General features: G+C 33.8%; 1 protein-coding gene across 4 annotated transcripts in view; it reads left to right on the top strand.

Annotated features, from left to right (window-relative positions):
- LOC142335871 (uncharacterized) overlaps positions 1-14077 on the top strand; it is a 32432-nt gene continuing 18355 nt past the window's right edge. Inside the window, exon 1 of one of the 4 annotated variants that reach the window (XM_075384214.1) lies at positions 1-473. The gene's annotated coding sequence lies outside the window, so the exon portion shown is untranslated. Of the gene's footprint in view, positions 474-634; positions 1865-5651; positions 6325-6351; positions 6476-14077 lie in introns of those variants that run through there. The other 3 variants (XM_075384210.1, XM_075384212.1, XM_075384209.1) reach the window with 3 other exon arrangements.

Consider the following 14077-nt stretch of genomic DNA (forward strand, 5'->3'; position numbering starts at 1 on the left):
AGATAGACTTGCATATCAATTATATCAAAGGTAGTCATCAATTGTCTAGACTCAACTTTTCTGCATGATTTAAATTGTTGAAAGGTGAATGTAGCGACTTTTAATGTGACATTGGGTTAACTTGATTTGCGCTGTAAAAGGAAGCGCTAAACGTGTTTTATCTCTTCATCCTTTGAGACCCATTGGCCATTTTTTATCTGGGATGGAAATTAATATTCTCAAAGTGCTTCCTCCTCTACAAAGTGGATTTTATCTCAAAGCTTTTATTGCGACATTGCTTTCCCCAGTGGGAAAATTGCCCCCTCCCTCGGGAAAATTACCTCCTCTTTATTATGAAGGAAGCAAAAATTCCTATTCTTTCCAGTAGTTCACTCTAACGTTACAGGCTGCAGGGCTCGAAACCGAAATCTTGAGAACTTTTTCTGGAGAGGTAAATTTTTGGATCGGTTTATTTTTCCAGGCTCTGATTAACGGTAAGCCAACTTCGGACGTTTTATTTGAATCTTGTTTTTTTTAGATTATTTTAATAGCATGATCATTGATTTCATTTTGAAACATTGGTTTCAGATATTTAATATTTATAGCAAAAAATTAAATTATTGTAGAAAATTAAATTACTATTTGGCGATAAAACGCCGTAAAAATTTTAGCTAGATTTTATTAAATAAAAATTTTGCTAGCATGTTACACATAATTCGTCGTGTTTTTGACGGTAGATTAATTTTATTTCGGTGAGCGATTTTATGAATGGCACTTCGAAACGCAAAAATTTTTGCAATTTTTTTTGCATTTTTTTTTCGAATAGCTCAGTAATTTTCGATTTTGTGGATGTAAAAGTTTTTTAGTTCTCAGTGTTGATATTAAAAGTGGCCTTATATTTTTGCAAACGTCCATTTCAAATTTACGCCTTGTTAATTAAATTCTTTTGAAGTTTCCATAATATTTCCTCATTCACACAATTTTTCGCCCCTGAAAATATTTGATCGTTTATCGAGCGTAACGCGGCATGAAAGTAATTGAACCTTTTTGCATTACAATGAAGTAGGATGCGAGTTTATTATTTCTACCCATATTACGCATTAGAACTGGTGGGGTTTTAAATTGTGATATTGTTAAATTTAGAACCCCTAAAATAGTAGTGGCTATTATATCTTGCTTGAATGCGTACTGCTGATTAATAGCAACGCAGCGAGAGGAATTCTGGTGAACGAACGACCAAGCAAACCCCTCCCCCCCCCGCCCGCCTCTAAAACGCCACCACAACTAGTGGTAGAAAGGTAAGTATGTTACTAGGATGTTACAATGCTGTTATTAACATTTCCCCCTCTTAACCCTGGCTTTCCTCTCTCGTGGACCACTCAGCTAAGCAACATAATAGGATTTGACGTATCAATTAGGGCCCTTAAGACCCAGTTTTGCACCCGCCTTTCGCGCCCCTCCCCCGTTCACCCCTTTTCAAGCAAGCGGGCTTGCAAGACTCCATTTACCGAACTAGTATTTAAAATACACTATTTCCTTGGTCGCACAAAATGAAACCGATATTTTAAAAAGGGTCACACAAAAGAAACTTGAAGATCAAGTTTTTCATTTTTAAAAATTTACCTGAGATTATCTGTGTTTAATCTTTTTGATGTGTTCCCATTTTTGGTACTTAAAAATTGTTTTTGATCACTGACCTGATTCGTCCGTCTTTGATATCGGCTTATTAACTATTCATGCTCTGTTTTTTCCACGCCTGTCACTAAAATTGGAAAATTCCCAGAGTAGATTAGATACTTGTAGGAATATCATGAGAGTTGTTCACACGCAGCTTCAGGCGGGAGATTGAGTAGATCTTATAATTTGGCCTCCTTCGGCGAGACAAGTGAGTGTTTTGTTAGCGTTTATTACAACTTCATTTCTCCTTAATTTTTTGTGACGTTTCTTTTTTTCTGTCCAGCGTCTCAATTGGCTCAAATATACGATCGAGTACATTTGCTCAGATTAGAAAAAGAAATCCATTTTAGAATCTTAGTGGGCGAGAGAGAGCATCTGTATTCGGATTTTACTAATATTTGACTTCGCCAATTTTGAGAAATTATTACCATTCGAGGAAACTGAAAACCATCTGCTTACGTTTTGGGTACGTAAAATCCAAGCAGTATAGGAATAAGTCAATTGATAGCTAATCAGAGATAATTTTGTAAGAGAAGCCAATTTATGCCTATAGAGACAGCTAGTAATTCTCAGTGATCCGATATAGAATAAAACAGTTTTTAGTTAACCTGATCTTTTTGAATGTTCAACTGCTCTCCAACGAAGTTTGAAGCAATTATTGTAACGTGTTTGTCTTTTTTTGTATGCAAAATTTTTGATTGATCGTTTTGACTTTCAAGCTAGAACGTTTTTGAGCATTCTTCGACTATTTAATTCGACTATCCGTCTGCCAAAACGGGTTAAACTCGTAGAGCATGAGGGCTTCAATTCTTCGAGTGGCTCTTTATAGCTTGATTAAGCTATAAGTGCTTTACTAACCTATCTGTGCGTGAGCTAGCTACAGCCAAAGCGAACCCTCTGCCAGTAGTTCGTCCGACGATAGCTAGTTATTTTTATAATTTGAATCAGAGATAAATTTGATAATTGGAAGTTTATATCCTCAATCAATTTCCCAGATTTACATTCAATTTTCAATTTTATTCAAAATACTGTAATATTCAAATTAAATTATTCTGATATGTATGGGAGAGAAATTCCAATTGTATTTATGGGATGAAAAAAATTGTGATGTTCCTTGAATGCTCCTTTGCTTTATTTCAATGCAAATATTGCGGACCGCTGGGGAACGGTGATGGCTTTTACATATATTATCACGTTTAGTAATGATCATGCCAAAAAAGTTTTTAATAGGTCCTGAAGTCAAGGGCCAATTTTGAGTATAGTTTTGGTTACTTTGGGAGATTTGGTATTTTGGTATCGATTATTGTGGCCTGGCATTTTTGAATTTTACGATGATAGATAAATAAATCTTTGATGTCAGTCATTTGCTCCTGATTTTAGTCTGAAAAAGTCTGAAGTTTACCGTAATAAAAGGCTTGTTTTTTTACACTTCGTGGCACATTTGAGTTTTTCATTTACTATTGATAGAAATAAATAAGATTCCGTGGTTTTGACAATTCTAATGAAGGACCGTGTACGTCTTGGTGTCTCGCGAATTTAGATCCTAATCTATCTACTAGTGTTGAGGTTATCATGGCATTTTTAAAATTCCGTAATAAGTTATCAATAGAGGTCGAGTGAAATGCTTGATTTTTAAGGCATGAAAATTTTGTAAAACTACGAAATTGCATCAAATGTATTAGTCAGAAAAACTTTAAAATTCCGTTATAAGTTATCAATAGATGTTGAATAAAATGCTTGATTTTTAATGCATGAAAATTTTGTCAAACTACGAAATTGCGTCAAATTTATTAGTCAGAAAAACATTAAGTTTCACACTGTTAGTCGATAAAACTCAAATGTTACATGTAGGTATCAATCGAATTTTATTTCGTTCTTTTCGATGAGTAGATACTTTTCATGTGTCGTATTTAAGAAAGATAATGTTTTTCAACTCAATAGCCGTTATGTTTTCTTTAGTGGAATAGCGGTTTCCACAATTTTGAATGCTTATTTATGCGTACCAAGTTTCTGGTTAATCGCTGTCAAACAATGTTTTTAGCATTTATGTGGCTCCTGTTTATCGGACCCATTAACGGAGAATAAAACTGTGTTGTTTTATTTTCTGTTAACGGAGAATTAACGGAGAATAAAATGACTGAGGTGCTTGCACGCCTGTCATTTCAAGCCAATTTTATCGTTTAAATTAATGACTCATAATTGTCTAGAGGTTAAATTTGCTAATACTAAGTCGAATTATAACCAATTTCGAATTAGTTATTTCATATGGTCCTTATTAGGGCATTTAAAGGTAACTGAGAAGCGATTCGCACTTTAGACCCTTTCCTCTTTTATTCCATCTTCAAATCAACTTGATATCTACCGACTTTGAGCCTACTGTCTCTTCCAAAAAAACAAAGAACTATTGATAGTAGAAGACCTTGCGTCTTATATCAAACAAGTAAATAAGTATACCACTGCTTGGAGTCTAATATCAAACTATAAATGCCGCGTTTCCGAATTTACACAAGATGACCAACTTATTCGCGTCAACGGGGAATACTACAATCACATTGTTTTCATTAGAAAGCCTGCCACTCGAAAGGTTATGATAGAAATCAAAGATTTGAGTCAATGTTTAATGCCCGCAGTAGTCCTAGCCTCCGCAGTACTACTAGTAAAAGAAGTTCTCTCGATTCAATTCAATGTTCTTTCGACTTGAAATTCCATGTTGTTGGGCTGCTATTTCCACTTAACCCAACATTTTGTACGGAAAATTGGAGATCTCGGATTGAAACTTATGGTGTCCGAAATTCATGAAGTTGCTCTGTCTCTAAAAATGATCCCTGCCCTCGCTTTCGAAAAACAAGAGGAATAGAAAAATCGTTCCAAGCTTTTGTTGAGGAAACAACTAATGTGGCAGATCAAAGGCATTTTGATAGCTTTTTTATTGAAAAATTAGACGAGCTCTGTTTATTTTTCCAATGAAACGATATCTGGTGTCCACTATTGAACCGTCCTCCTATATTCCTTGGAATCACAGAGATGCAGTCATATAAGGCATTGAAAGAACAACAAATGCTTTTCCGGGCTGCGATTATGGAATACGCCTTGTTCAGTCGATCCCACCAAGGGATTTTGACGTGTTTGGTTGATTTGCAAAAAGACGCCGCTGTTCCAACGATGAATTTCTGGAATGCCTGCTCCGGACAAAAGTAATATTTTAAGAAAGTATGAGAGCTTAAAAGTAAGGGTTTAGAAGTTAATGATTTTTTACAGGGACAAAATTGTTCATTTTTCAGGGCTGTCGCCAGTTTGTCCTAATTGTGTATTATGAAATATGTTCAGTTATTGTTAATCAAAATTTGGAATATCTTAATATTTTTGAGTTGGCGCCCTTTTTGCTTCCTCAAGGAGTTGCGTCGTCCCCTCATATGGTTTTTTCGACTCGCTCAATTACGCTCGCTCTAATTATAGATAGCTGTTAAACTTAGCTTGGATAGTTTGATTTGCCAAGTACCAGTTTGTCTCTTCTAGACAGATTTTCAACTTTTCCATTTTAGATCAAAGATGTGAGACTTGTAAAGTGTTTTTAGATCAAGGCGTGAAGTTAAAAAGCCGTCTCGTCATTGTTCTGCTATTTCGAAAAACGCAATTTGTTTAATGCCGCTCTCTTGAATGTCTGTAGTTTTGTGTTATGATGTTTCCAATAAAGTTGAAATAAGCAAACGTCTCAAAAACCCTGTCCGTATTGCTCATTTGTATGCTCAATTGCGTGTATTTGGCCTTTTCCGAACGTTCGATTATTTCAACTTTATGGGACTTTATGTCCTTTGAACTTCAGCTTAGCCAGTTCGTCATATGGACGCCGAAATAGATACATGATTTCGGTACTAAACTAAATTCGGGTTGAATGAATTGCGATGTTAAATGACTGAAGGTGAATACATACGGTGTTAATTTATATGGGGTTGAGAATAGAACTTGACCAGAACTATCTTTGAAGATTATTGATAAATTACCAACCGTATTGTAAGATCTTAATAAATGAAATTATGCAAAGTAACCATCCAGTCTGTTGAGTAACTGCTGATGTAAATAAATTAAACCTTATTGTTTTTCAAATGGTTTGACAGACAATGATAGTGCAAATATAAGCTGGCTGTTATAATGAGCCATGTATATTAGCTAATTTTTATTGCTGGGTAGAATTTTTCCTAGATCTTTACCATTTAAATGTTTGTCCCTAATCACCTGTTTTAGAAGTTGGTTGAGGTCATGTATAAACTCAAAATGAGTCTTATATAAATTTAAAAATGTCCATATATGTTTCTAATCTTGTTATTTCTTCCTCTATGCTATTTTTTTCCAATTGATATTAGCTCAAGGGAAATTAGCAATGGCAGCATATTTCTCTAGTGTCTACGATCTACGACATTTGTTCACTCAACGGAATAACATTCCTACAATTGGATCATGCTTAGCATGTGTGACCATCACGCTAGTTGTATTTATTCATTTTATTTTGACGCTACAAACGAATATTAATATCAATATAACTGTCGTTTCTAACATTTTTATTACATTTTTTAATCAAAGGAAAATTGAAATTGGCATATTTGTTTCTTCGGAAAGTTCGGCTTGATTTCAGAATGTTTTGGCAATTGACTTATTGATATAAATTTACTGGTTAGTTCTGAATTTACTACCATTAAATTGTGTTGTGCTTCATGATGCTTAACTCTGCTACTAAATTTTGTGAGATATTTCAAAGTTACCGCAATTCATGAGCGTTTTTGTACAAATTGTAATTTTTATCTTCACGGAAGCTTTTAGACCTGTTTTGGTGTTTTTCAGGCTGGAAATTTTTAGCGGGTAATCTATTGCAACTTGATAACCTAAAATTTTCCTGTTGAAAAGAAATTTTGATCAGTTCAGTTGATCTTCATTTTCTACTTAAAGTTATAATTTCAAACAGCATAATGCTTCAAGGAAGCTTCAAAGTGGCAAAATATTAAGTCGTTGAGGAATGTGTTTTTGCCTCAACATTCGTGTCTTTTTACCTCGAGTTGAAGTATGTAATGTAATACACAAAAGGCCTGAAATGAAAGAGAATTCGACCTTGAATAGTTCTTTCATTTTACCTTGATCCTGGCTAATGTAGTCATTTGAAACGCATTCTGAGGTTGTCTAGAACTTTTGGAGAAATTTTATATACCTGAGTAAAATGCGTTTTAATAGCGTTTGACCAATTGAATTCGAGTATTTTCTTTTGAATTTTCATCCTTGCCCTTTAATTGTTTTTTGGATTATAATTTCAGGAGTAGTATTGTGTTATGCATTTACGAACCTTTTTACAAAGTTATTTACATTATTGCGTGTTATTAGATGGACCTTTTGTTTGTAAAATTTTTCCTCCCCGATAACAGGAAAAGCCTCTGAGTTTGAGTCTCTTGTAGGATTTCATTTTCCAATTTTTAAGCCATAATATATCATGTATCGAACATTGTTCTTCGGGAACTAAAATTTGTTGCAAAATACCAATTAATATAGTTCCAGATTACTTTATGGTAAACCAAGCCCTATACCGACAAAAAATTTTGAGACATCTGATAATGGCTAAACTTTTAAAAAAAAATAAACAAGACGGCTCATGCGAGTCTGTGCATAGCACAGAATGTTTCAAGATACTTCTCAAGGTTGCAAAAACAACTTTTGAGTTCTGTCCGAGAAACCCTTGGGATTATCTGAAAGCAACTTATGCATTGGGGAAGAACCATGCAAACCCATACGCCGCATATTACACAAACAAACGCCAACACACATACAAAGCCCGACAACAAAAAGAAACATTTATTTTGTTTTTTTTTGGAAATTGGTCAAAAATTAAGGTTTGCCACTGCTCATTTAGGTCTTCTGGATTTTTTTCTCTAAAACTAGGTGCGGAGTTTTTAAGGCAATTGTGTCATTAATTGTTTCCGACACTAAACTTTATGTAACTTTTTGAAGTTTTTCGAAATGGGAAATTGATATTTTGAAATTTTGCTGATGTTTTAACGAAGAGATTTAAACAATCAGGTTTTAAGACTTGAAAAGATGGAGCGAAGACGGGGAAAAGATGGGTTTGAAGACTAATTTCAAAGTACAGAGGTGGGAATTAAATTTTTTCTAATTTTCTAAAAAAAAATTATGAACATTCCTTTTAAATTTGCCAACCTAGCCTAGCGATGTACCAACTCGCCAGATCTCATTTTTTCTGTATTTAATTACACTGGAGGTGATTAGATCGAACGATCTGCTCTGACAAATCGAAAATTACAAAGATAATTAAAGATTTTCATCTTACTTTTCATAAATGAATTTGGTCGATTTGGTCGAATTCTTTTCAATAAACTTGTTTTCTACGCCTCCAATTTTTCTGAAGATACTGAGCTTGTTTGTTTTTATGAAATAGGAAGAATTGTTTGCAAAAGTTTTTCTAAAATTAAGAAAACAAATATCTGAACTTTGGAGTTGATTTTTCCTTTTTTCAGAGCTTCAAGTTGCCTGAAATCTGATTTCCCAAACAATTTCTTGATAGAGAGAGAAATTGATCGGTACGATTGTTTTTAACGGAGAGGCGAATAAAAAGTTCGTTAAACATAACTCTGAGAAGAAGTTAAACATAACTCTAACTTCGTTCGTTAAACATAACTCTAACTTCATGTTTAACTCTAAGTTCGTTAAAGTTTTTTTGGAAACTTTTGGTCAAATAGCTCACCTTCCTCAAATTTCCGATATTTTTATATGAATCAATTCTAGATCCTGAGAGCTACAAAATGGTGATTTTATTTTTTCTCTACGATGCTTACACAAGAAGTAAATTTTTGACTGAAGAAGAAAGCCAGCCTCGCAAATATATATCCCTTTTTAAAAAAATATTGGAACAATAACGGTTGGCTGTTATCAATTTAACAGGGACTTTGTAATACAAATGATAAAACTGGGCACTAGGGGAGACTGCACCGTTTCTAATCGCTACAATTAAATGAGATCCCTTTTAAATTCAAAAAATCATTTTGAATTCCTTGTTATTGGGAGTGATTTGAAAAGATGAATTCGCGCAAAAACCATTCATTATACTTTGTAATTTTTTTCTTTTGCCATGCAAATAGATAGCTCCCATAATGCTAGCAAGAAAGAAATAAAGAAAGAAAGAATTAATTTCTCTGATTCTTAATACTAAAATTACGCGAAGAGTTTAGAAGAATTAGAAATGGATCAGAGGGGAGCCTCCTAAAGGTGAATCACTTTTTATTATGAGGACCCGAGTTAAAAGTGCAGAGCATTGATCGCGTTTGACTTCTTTACCTATTTTTTTTAACCTACTTCTCTATTGAAACAGATATCACTTAACCTTAGTGAAGTTTGAAGTTTAGCTAAAGTTTTAAAGGACTGATTTTTGCTCGCGGCTGTTGAGACATCAAGGTATTCTATGAAGACATATTTTTTGGGCTAGCGTATTGAGTAATTTGGCTCCGCGATATCTTAGAGAATGCCTAACACTCAGACATTTTGCTGCGAGCCACACTTCATGCAAGCCACACATTGTAGCTCGGGTAGCCATGGAAGTTTTCAGCTGCTTTTTGAAGATATTGTTTAGGTAGCAAGTCGGTTGCAATTGCTTGATCGAAAAAAGGGAGAATTTTAACAATTCAAACGTATAAATATCATAGATGTTTTGAATTCCTGAATCTTCGAAAAGTGAACTGGAATGATACCTTGAGCTTTTGAAGAAAATTAACCTGAGTAGTTTCTTTTGTTGCAAGTAAATTGGAAGTAAACGGTTGTGCGAAGTGCAACCGTATATCAATACACCATATTGTATGACAGGTTTGACGTAAACATTGTAATACCGTATTACAACGCAGTATTTTGAAGCTGCCTAATGCTTCAAGAAAGCTTGAAAGTGGTCAAATTTAATTTGTTGAAGACTTTATTTCAACCTCAGCTTTCACCTTTTTGCCTTAAATTGATGTATGTTATATAGTCCACGAAAAATAGACCTTGAATTATTCTTTGGTTTTTATAGGATTTCATAGGATAAATGGGTTTGTGTGCGTCGTGATGGAAGTTCTTTTTTTGATTTTTCAGCAAGATTTTGGTCTCTGAAACATCCTTCCCCTGCCATGAGCATCTATATAGTTATCAAATTTAGAACTTTTTAACCGTCAAAATAAATTTTAATAGCACGCTCCACCTCTTAAGGGTTGAAAACGGTTATTGTTTCAAGCCGTTCGTTGTTAATTGCTCTCAAAGAATTGTGTAAAAATGTGTAGCAATTATATAAGTCCTTCTGTTGCTTTTGATCATCAGTCCTTTTTCACCCCTAACGAACTCACTTTGTCTTCTCGTCATCCCCTGGTCCAGTCTCCTCCGCCTGCCGATTTAGCCCCCCTTTCAGCCACTTTACCTCAGAGACCCCCCCCCCCCCCACTCCGCTCATCGCCACCCCATTATGCTAGCATATCCCTGAGCCGCAGTTGGCTACTTCAAATGTCAACCGCTCGCTGGTCGTTTGAGAGAAATTATCCCGAAAATAGTTGGATATGCTACATTCTCAAATAATCAAAACAAATTGTTGTTCTCTTTGAAGAACGTTTGACATGCCTTAATCAGACGGTAAATTAATTATTGGCGATACAATCAAAAAGGTCAAATGCAACAAGTCTCAGCATGAAAGTGAATCATTCAGAGAGTGTAAAAGCAATTTCAAACAGATAGAGAATTGTGATGTCGGAGTGGACAAGATTTTACATCAAGATTGTTGTATTTGAATTCGGAATTTCGTTTTTGTGCGTTCCGAAAAAACTGTCGTGCTCACTCAATAGCTTTTATAATGAAAAAAAAAAATGTGCGTCATGATGCTTCATTTTTTTCAGCCACGTTTATTCATTAATTTCTGTTTATATGAAATATGTTCATATATAAGGTCAATCTTCCACAAAAATTTAATTGAAAATTTGATAAAGTTCTCTTTTTGCTGATATTGTGTCCGGATTTTGGAGTACTGTCGCAGAGCTCTGCCTTAAATGTTGACCATTTTAAAAGCTTTTTTGACAACACAGACACATAAAATGATAAGCTGTCTCAATTGCTATTTGCTTTTATGTTTAATTAGTAGAAGGCAAGCTGAGTGGCTTTCTGCCGGGGAAGATGCCATTATGTGACCAACTTTGAACAGATTTTGCTTACTTTCTTTGACTTGGTTCTTCTTTGCCATTTTTAGCTCCTTGTAAAATTCATTTTTTGCTGAGCGTTATTGGAAACGTCAGCACACGATATCCTTTGCTGCACTCAGAAAGATTTTCATTTCTGCTTATTTGTTTGAAAGTGCTTTTAAATGAAGTTGAATGTAAAATATAGCAAACGGTATGTCGATAATTCTTGAATCCTTATTTTTTTTAATTGAAGGTATATGATGCATTTATTTAAAAGATGTTACGAGAAATTTCGTTGATATTACAAACGTTTATAAAAACAGAGCAAATTTATGTCATTATGGTTTAAAAATTTATACAAGGCTCTTCAAATTTTCGAGAGTTATGGCCAGCTTTGTTGTCGGTATTCGCTAAATTTATTGTAAATAATGTAAGCTGTTAAGAGAACAGCACTCCAAGAATGAAGAAAACAAATCAACACAGACTGCAGGTGTGTCACCTGGTGTATGTTGAATATCAAAACGGAATTGAAGTTTAATTTTGCAAGTTTTGCATTTCTGATCCAATAACAAATATAAATTGAGTGATTAATTTAAATTTGGAATATAGTGGCACTGTGGCTGTATATGTCTGTCAAATTGCGAATGATTTTGAATATTTTAATTGAGCAAACTAACTAGAGGTTGCCTGAGTTTTTAATGTTGAGTTTTTGGAATTTTTTTAAGTATTGCTTTTTGTGTATTTTGTTCTTTCCCAATTAGTTTTCAAATTCAAAAGATTGGGATCAAATATTGTATTTATTGGTAAGCGCTAACTTGTTCAGTGGCGGGTATGCGTTGTTAGGAGCCATGGTTATGTTACTGTTATACATATCAATATTTTTGTACTAGAAAAACTGTTATACATATCAATATTTTCGTTCTAGAAAAATATTTTCAATATTTTCGTACTAGAAAACAGCTTCTAATTTCCAAAACTGGGTTTTGCGGTTCAACTGATTTTTATTGAATTTTAACGTCTCGGGTTTTAGTTATTCAAAAATTGAAAGTGCTGGGTGCTAGATTATAACATCACTCACAAGATCTGCGGAAATCTGAGAATAAATGAAACAAGGAGGCTCGTTAATGTGCGTTTGCACATAATGTTCAGACCCCACTCATCCACATTTGAAATAATTGTCTTCCAGTTGAAAAGATAGAAAACATTCAAAAATTCTAATATTGTCAATATTTGGTGTATGAGTAAACAAATTGTCATAAACTCTAAATTCGAATTGGATTGATTAATGCCGTATTAGAGGAATGTTGAAAACTGCTTTAATAAGACTACAAGGCAAGAAAAACGCAAAAAAAAACATTAATTAGAGACAAAACGCAATCTTTTTTTTAAAAAGCATAGTCTAAAATATCTGCGATATAACCTAAAATAAACAAATTAACTTTCAGTTTTCTACAAAACGGCCGCGAATTGTCTTTAATGTGACTAAGTAAGAGGTCGACAAAAAGGAGAATGAAAATAGGTCTAAGCTGACGAATCTATTGATTTTTGAAACCAAACATTCAAGAAATCATAACATCAACCTTCTGGTACTAAATATTAGATAAACTCACAAATAACTGCTTGAGAAGCCAATATCACCCGTTTTAAACGACACTAAGTCCTAAGACTACAATGTAAAACAAGTTGCAGTCGAATCTGAAAAAATCAACAAAAGTATTAGAAAACACAAGTTTTGAAGCCTTTAATTAAACCCACGTGGTACCCAGGGAAAAATGTATGTTTCCACGTTCGACTTATTTGGACATCAATGGGGCCACTTTCGTAAAGAGCAATGTGAATAGACAACAAAAGGAACCACAAACACTGACCAGTATCAAAAGCGCACAATTTTCTTCACAAAACAGCTTCAAATTCACGAAACATTGATTGAAAGAAAACCAGTAGATTAGAGCCGCGCCATAGGAAACAGTGTGTGATCTGTGATGAATGGGACTAAATTATAAACTCACAAGAAGATAAAGTTAGAGACTCAAAGGTTTCTTGATATTTTTTGAGAAAATTAGTTTCAAAGTCATTTAAACCATCAAATGTTAACTGAAGGGAACAAGAAGGTTCATTTGTGCATTCATAGGAAGCAATTGAGACCTATCATTATTCAGAAAAAGTTATACGAATACAAGAACATCTAGAAAAAATTCAAAGCCGTTAAAATCGTGAACTATCGAAAAAATGTTATGTTCAACCGCTCCTCAACAGCAACAAGACCTCTAATTGAAAGTTTTTTTAGGAAAACTGTGCGTATCAAAGTCATAAGACCATTAGTCAAAGCATAAAAGACACTAATTGATTAATTTGGCTTTTAAAAAAAGGAAAATTGGACCTGTCATTAATAGCAACGAGCTACAATTTGACAGAAATAAGGTTTAAATAGTTTGAAAATATCAATAAATAAATAATAATTATTAAAAAAGACTATTTTCGTGGACAATAGCCGTTAAGTGTGGACTGAAACCTTGATTATATTCATTAGTAACTCTTTAAATGGCGAAATATACGATTGATTAATGGGACAGAGTCTGATTAAAAATAAGAGCAAAAGGTGCTGGCGAAACACAAGAATTCATTAAAAATTTACTAAAATACTTATTTTGAGCTATAAAACCGTTAGCTTTATGATGAAAATAATGTTTGTTGATTGGATCTAAATTGTAGATAAATGGAGCCTTTCATTAATGGATCCTTAAAATGAATACAGACTTGTTTCTTAGATGAAATGCAAAAAGTTTTTTTTTACAAAGACGGCTCCTCAATAGAGTTCGTATTTTTTTCGTACAAATACACGACAAGACCAAAACTGGCCTTGCTATTGTTGAGGGACTGATAAAAGCGTTATTTTTTCAATATTTGCGTAATAAATACTTTGGCAAAAAAATCTTATTTCAAAAATAAGTGATTATTTGTAAAAATATCAATCAAAATAAGCGAAGGGCCGGCAAAATGTTAGTAAGAACTTTCTTGGGAACTGGAGGTAAAATAGCCTTCATATGAGTGAAAGAAGATTTTGTGAGCAGTTTTTATCACTTTACTTCGGTTAAATTTGAAGCTAATGGAACATGTATGGGGCCATTTTTCATTAAAAATATGCTGAGTTTTCAAAAATGTTAGCGCAAATATTTTAACCAAAGGAATCGGTTCAAACAATTCAGCAACTTTTTTAATGTTGGGCGTAAAACCAGTAAGAC

This window comes from Convolutriloba macropyga, chromosome 3, assembly GCF_964194025.1.
Source record: "Convolutriloba macropyga chromosome 3, txConMacr16.3, whole genome shotgun sequence".
Classification (NCBI taxonomy): domain Eukaryota; kingdom Metazoa; phylum Xenacoelomorpha; order Acoela; family Convolutidae; genus Convolutriloba; species Convolutriloba macropyga.